The following is a 6710-nucleotide window of genomic DNA, read 5'->3' as shown; positions in this document are numbered from 1 at the left end:
ATGAATATTGATGTAATTTGCAGTGGGATACAGAGACTCTGTAGTGCTGTAACAAACTGGGATCAATTTCTTCTTGGTTTGATATAGAAATATGATAGTGGTAGACAATGCCCTATTACAAAGCAGAACCTAAGCTTAGGTCTGCACTTAGGTCCCAGCTGGAAACCCGACCAGAAACAAAGACACCAAACAAATAAAATTTCCAAGAAGACCCTCTGCAGACAGAAGAAAAGCATGCTGTCATTGCTGACTTGAGAACAAATGAATACAAAATGATACTCCCCAAAGACTATTTGAAATTGCCTAGGGTCTCCCATTTCCTATGGCCTGCAAAAATTTGAGGAAAGACAGACAGATTTAAAGATTGTTCTAAAATGTGTTTTCTATTAAATGCTTTCCAAAGACTGTCTATTACATATAGAGTTTAAGGCACTGAAAAGAAGTTGATGCTGCATAGTGGGAAGTATGGGGAATTTCATCACATAAATAATGAGTCAAGGTAAGGGCAAGAAAGACATGAGCTGTGGTCACTTAAGTGATGGTCTATTCCATTTGAAGCAATAAAAAAAGTTCCCTAAAATCCCTTTGAAAACTATAAAAGGAGAAAAAGAGAATCTCAGACTTGATTTATAACTGAAAGTTAAAGCTGCTGTATTCATGTACAAAACACCTCCTGTATTAGGATAATTAATTATCCTGAAGAAATTGAGAGAAGAAAGTGCTATCATGTCAAAGCAAGAATAGGTGCTCAGTTTTCTACAGAAAAGACAAACTATTGTCTTTTGGCACCATTTGGCATGGTGCTAGTTCTTTGTTTCTGCAGTAAGGAAGTGGTCAGCTAACTGTCCTGCTTTTTGTCACCCAGAACGTTTTTGGTGCAAAAGTATACTGTTAGGTAATAGTCTTGCATACAGCAATCCTTAGTAGAGTCAGAAGTATAGCTGAACGAGCAGTCTTTGTCACACGTTAAAAGTGTTTGCTACATGAGTAGGAAATGCCACTCTGTGCTTGAGAGCTTAAAGTATTTAGTTGAAAGGATGAGTTTACAGGGCCTTGAAGCACAAGTATCTTGGACTTGGTACTGAAACTCATCAGGGTCCAAGAATACTCTAAAATCCAGCTGTTGTGGCAGTGGCACAGAACTGCTGCAAGAAACTGTCAGTTTTATAGCCTCTGCCTCAACTTCCTCCTGTGCAGCACCCTTACTTCTGTCTCCTGCCACCTTCTCTACATATAATAAAGAGAGCAGGCAACAGGCAGCACACGTGGCCAAGTGCTTGAGGTTTTGGTTTCATCAGTTATAATACAAGAATAATTCCTTGGAGATCAGAACTAATCTCTGGTACTACTGTTACTGTGGGAAGGTAAACACTCATACCTGTTAAATAAAAGGGTGTATGAATATTATATGATGATGATTAAATGTAAAAATGGCTTAAATTTGATATGGAAGATTTGCCCCTCAGCACATAAAAGAAATTTCATAGAACACTATAAAATACAGTATTGCATGTAGTTATTTAATATTTAGGAAAAAAAAAAAGAAACACCATACCCAGAAAAAAAATGCACTTTACTCTCTGATTGCATTGGATAAGCACTAATAATTTTCCCAATTATTTTTTGTGTTTATACCTGTGTTATAAATTGCAATTTGTATTTGGTTCCTTCTTCCCATCTCTGCACACAGCAATATTATTGACAGTGCTCATCCAGAAGAAAGAGATTCTAATCTGAAATTAATAATTTTTGTTTGATTCTCTATGTTACTTGTTTAATGTCTCATTCTTTAAACACATTCAGTAGCCAAGAAATCAAACATGATATAAATTCCCTCTCTAGTAGTAGACTTCATTAAGAGCTCCTAATAGGACTAGGTTCTGACCATTTTAGTCAGTAAAAATGAAATATATTTAAAATGAAGTTGTAGCTTAAAGAAGTGAGAAGTAGAAACTACCAGTTAAACACAAGGATATGGTTTTGTACTGTGTTGACATGCCTCATGTTCAACTGCTTCTTCTTTCCTGTTGAACAAGGAATAACACCATGAAAGCAAAACCACAGATACCATCATAACACTAGTTACTATAGATGAGCTTTATTTCTTAAAAATGTACCTTTTTAAAGGAAACCTACTTCTTCTTTAATAATTCCAAGATCAAACATATTTGCCCTCAAAATAGAGATTAATGTACTGATTTCTTGTTTGTAAAACATTTTCTAAAAAGTTTTTATTGTAAGATGTCAAGAGACGTACCATACGATTTACTGGTATTGTTTTTTATGATGAGTCATTTTTAATACATATTTTACAAGATTTTAATCAAATGAGTAAGAAATTTTTCTCTAACAACATATTTTGCACTAACAAGACATGATAGTAGTATGTGTTTGTTTTGCTGCAGTAGAACTCAGTCTCTGCTAGGGTTACACTGTGCGCAGCTCTCAAATCATCCCAATATAAAAATTGATAGCTGTCTGTAATGATGGGTTAAATTTCTTATCTCAATTTCACAGAACAATTACGGTTTTTCATATTGAGCATTCAGGCATATAGAAATAGGATGTTCTACTGTATGCTCTGAAAAAGTACTACTGTCTATTAAACTACGTGTTTAATAAATATATTGTCCTTTTGAGACTCAGAGGCCAAATTCTTAGGAGACAGATGCATTATGCTCCAAATTTGTCTTTGAAAACAGTCCCCTCTCCATTCTTGCCCTGAGATGGTCTGTGAGTAGCAATCAGGAATTGTGTAAATGTATCAGTTTTAGGGCAAACTTTGTCATCATCCTGAGAAAATAATGATGTCAGATCCATAAATGTACTTAGGAATATAACTGCTTTTGGAAACTGTAACTTTACTTGTTAAGGTATATTTATATGTTATGTTAACATTAATAACATTGTTGATCTTTTTTGGCTGTGGATTTGGATTTGCTTTGATTAAAAAGACTGCAGCAGATGGGAATGTTCTTGACAGAGTAAGGAATCTGCTGCCTTTTGTAAGATGATGTTTACATAGTCTTTAATAATATAGTGACAATGAATACTGTGAATAGTAGTGCAAATGGCAGGATACAGGATTTCCTGAGCTAGTCAACTAGTGGGTAAGTATGGCAAACATTGCAGTTGTTTTCCCCTCTACTTCTGACAATTGAAAAAATCGATTTTCAAGTTTGAGGTATTGAATTATTATATTATTTTTGCCATTTTTTTCTCTGAGGGAAGGATAATCAGGGTTGTTTCTAGTGTCATAATGAAAACTTCAGAGAAACTAATCACGTAAAACGCCAAGCAAGCCTTAGAAATGTTTTCCAACTAAAACTTTTCCATTGAAAGAGATGAATCAGTAAGCCCCATAATTGAAATAACTTCTCGACCTCTAGAGAGAGGGTGATTCTTACAGGTCAAAACAGGGGTTACTGGTAGGTCAGCTGAGATGGCCATTACTGCAGCTATCTGCACAGTGTTTAGGCTTTAAGTAAACCAGAGATTTTATAATGTGGAACTGCTGGTTCTTGGTTGACTTTCATTAAGAAAAAGACAGGTTATTAAGCCCAAAATCATTGAGGAAAAACATTAAACCCTGTCTCTAAACAGAAATTGTATCAGGCTAAGTAAAACTGGTTTTGGTACTTTTCTAGTTACAGTATAACAAACCTGCTTAAACACCAGTACCATTAAGAGCCATCATTTAAGTACTTTCTTGACCCAATCACTGTTATTTTGTATTTCTACCTTATTTCACTTGATATTTTCATAGCATACTATATTCAAACCAGTGTTCCTTTTCAGGTATGAAATTAATTAACTGAAAGCACAAATATTTGTGTTATGAAAATAAATGGCCACTAAATTCAAAGTAAGATTGATTGACTAGAATTTATATGGATGTTGTACAATCTAGTGTGAAAGCACCTGAAAACCAGACATAACACTTTGGTTTGTTGCATTTTAAAAATTAATATATATTCGTTTCATTAGTATTTTTGGCACACCCTCCTTCAGTAAAATTATTTGCATATAGTACTATAATGGGAATTGGAAATTGGAGAAAATTTTTTTCAGGCTCAACTGTGAAAAACAGACAATTATTTATTATACATAGCAGCTATAGTTATGAACTGTCTTCTACTAGAAATTAATCAGATCTAAATTTTGATAACTTGGTGCATTTTTTTTAATGTAAAAAGTGTCACACCTTAATCTCAGATGAGACAGACACACTACCTGTTTTCTGAATTTCATGAATAAAACACAGGTATGCTTCCAGACAGGAGCTGCAGAATACTCTAAACTGTGCTTGACCTGGACATTTGGAGAAACATAGCTCCAGGATAAATGACAGCATGTCCTAGCAGGTAAGTAAAGATTCAGCCTGGAAGAAGAATGTGGATCTGTGTGTTTGTTCTGAAGTTTAGCTTACCTCAGTGCTCAATACATTCCCAACCCAGACACATCTATTCTCCAGTTACCACGTGTTTTGGTTAACAAAGACTCTTTTCTGCTTTCCAAAGCTGGCTTTTCTATTTTGATGAGTTATCAGAAGTCTATTTTATATAACAACTGTCAGCTTGAGCTGATTGCTTGTTTATTCTATATCGCAGAAGCTGTTGTCAAGGAAATACAAAATAACAATCATCAAGAATCAATAACATTATCAGGACCCTTGAAACACCCCCTTTGGTTCTGACCTATTTTATGGTTAAGCTGCAGAACTACATGTACCTTGTTAAGGAACCTGCTGCTCCTTGATGGGGAATGGCTTTCTGATTATTAACTTGCCCTCTCTTTTCTTAATCAGATAAACTGGTCTGAAACACAGCCTTTTTCACAGATGTCTCTACTTTCTACTCTCAAGAGTTCTGCACAGCACAGGGCCATTTTTCATGTTAAGAGAATAGAAACTTTGGCTGACTTGTGTTTGTTGTCAGCCATTCACAGAATAGACCCAAGGGGGAAGGAAGTAAAATATCTACAAAATTAATGTAAAAAGTAACAGAAAAAAATGCTAATTCAAAAGTTTGTGAATAAGAAGAGAGAAGGTCTCTTAGTTAATTTGTTATTTCCACCTTTGTCTCAGAAATCACAGGAAATAATTCAGAAAAGGCTCAGTTTTATGCTTAGGGAAAGCTAGAGCACACTTGCCCATTAAAATATCATGTCTCTCTTCTCTCTTCTCTTCCTATTCTTGTCAATTACATCCTTGAAATTGGAGTAAAGTTTTCTCATTCAGAAGAACTAACATTTCTGCTGAAGTATATAAAACCAAATCTCTTAATCACAAGTTTAATAAAAAAGTGAATTCTCAGGAAACTATTGGGATGAATTACTTTCGGTAATGCAACTGCTACAAATCAGATTATGATATAAATTCTGTTCTAGAGAAATACCTCAGTTCTGGCTCTATGAGTTGAATGATAGTATTACAGTTAGAAATTGTGACTGTCATTGTGATTCTCCTTCATGACTTCACTGATACACACATCACATTTCATTTCTATTTCACGAGGTCATTTTTCCAGATACTGCCTCTTGTAGTCAAAACAGTATTTTCTATACATAGGAAGAATCAGTATGTTCTATATATACAAAGAATTCAAATGAGATATAAGGAGGAGTGCATATACCAGGTAGTACAAAATTAAGAACTCTGATTTTAAAGGTAGTCTCAAAAGTTGTAATAATTACTAGACCTAAGTAACTTTGTCAAGCTTCTTGGATCTCATCCCACTTAAAAAAAGGAACAAAGAAAAAGAACCAAACCAGACACCCAAAGCATTAAACATTTGGTACCCCATGTTTTTGCAGAGTAATTCACAAGTTCTAACTGGACTCCTCCAGAACAGCATCTGGTTTTGTGCTACACTTTTACAACTATAACACAATAAAAATATTGCAACGAAAAAGTCATAAAATTGCTTCATCATAATTTTGATGTCTATCTTTCTCATGGATTAAATTATGATTTTCTTTGGTGTAATCGGTCAAATATGTTGTGGATGGGTGAAGAGATATGCTTACATAGAACTCTTTGGAGCCACACAGGGAACTCTATAGGCAAGGTCTGGTTTGTATCTGTTATGTGCATCTGAAGGTCATTAAAGACAATTTCACCAAGGATATTTCATCAGTTCAGTTATAATCCAGCTTTGTTCCATCTATACCATGATTATATTAGGATTATCAGTCCCTTTTTATATTCACAGACAAATATAAAAATTAGACATGAAACTTCATAGGATTAAAGGACCATTCTGACTGTGCAAACAATGAATGTTGATTTGATTTGATAAGGTATTCAACTCAACAGGGAAACTGAGAACTCTGAATGCTAGTATTTGAGCAAGAAGTCACCTCACCTGTGAAACTATATTTTAGCATAAAACATCACAGAAATATTCTCTCTCTCAAGATCCAGTTTATAGTATGCCTGGGCTAAGAGTGATGTATTCCTCAGGATCTTTCAGTGAAAGTCCAGTACATTAAGGGATTTTTAAAACGATTCTTAAAATTTCACTGACCAAAACCAAACAAACTGGACAACAAACCCCTAGTTCTTAATTGACAAAAAACCTAAAGCTGTTATTAGTCATCAGAAAAGTACATATCATATTAGCTGAGTTTTTGTAACTACACAGTTTTTGAACTGTTGTTTTTGCACCATGGGTAGCCATGAAATTAATTAGGAAAAGTAAGCTTACATG

Source organism: Manacus candei, unplaced genomic scaffold, assembly GCF_025592945.1.
Source record: "Manacus candei isolate 608988 ecotype Guabito, Panama unplaced genomic scaffold, ASM2559294v1 h1tg000028l, whole genome shotgun sequence".
Taxonomy (NCBI): domain Eukaryota; kingdom Metazoa; phylum Chordata; class Aves; order Passeriformes; family Pipridae; genus Manacus; species Manacus candei.
This window is presented reverse-complemented; position numbering follows the sequence as displayed.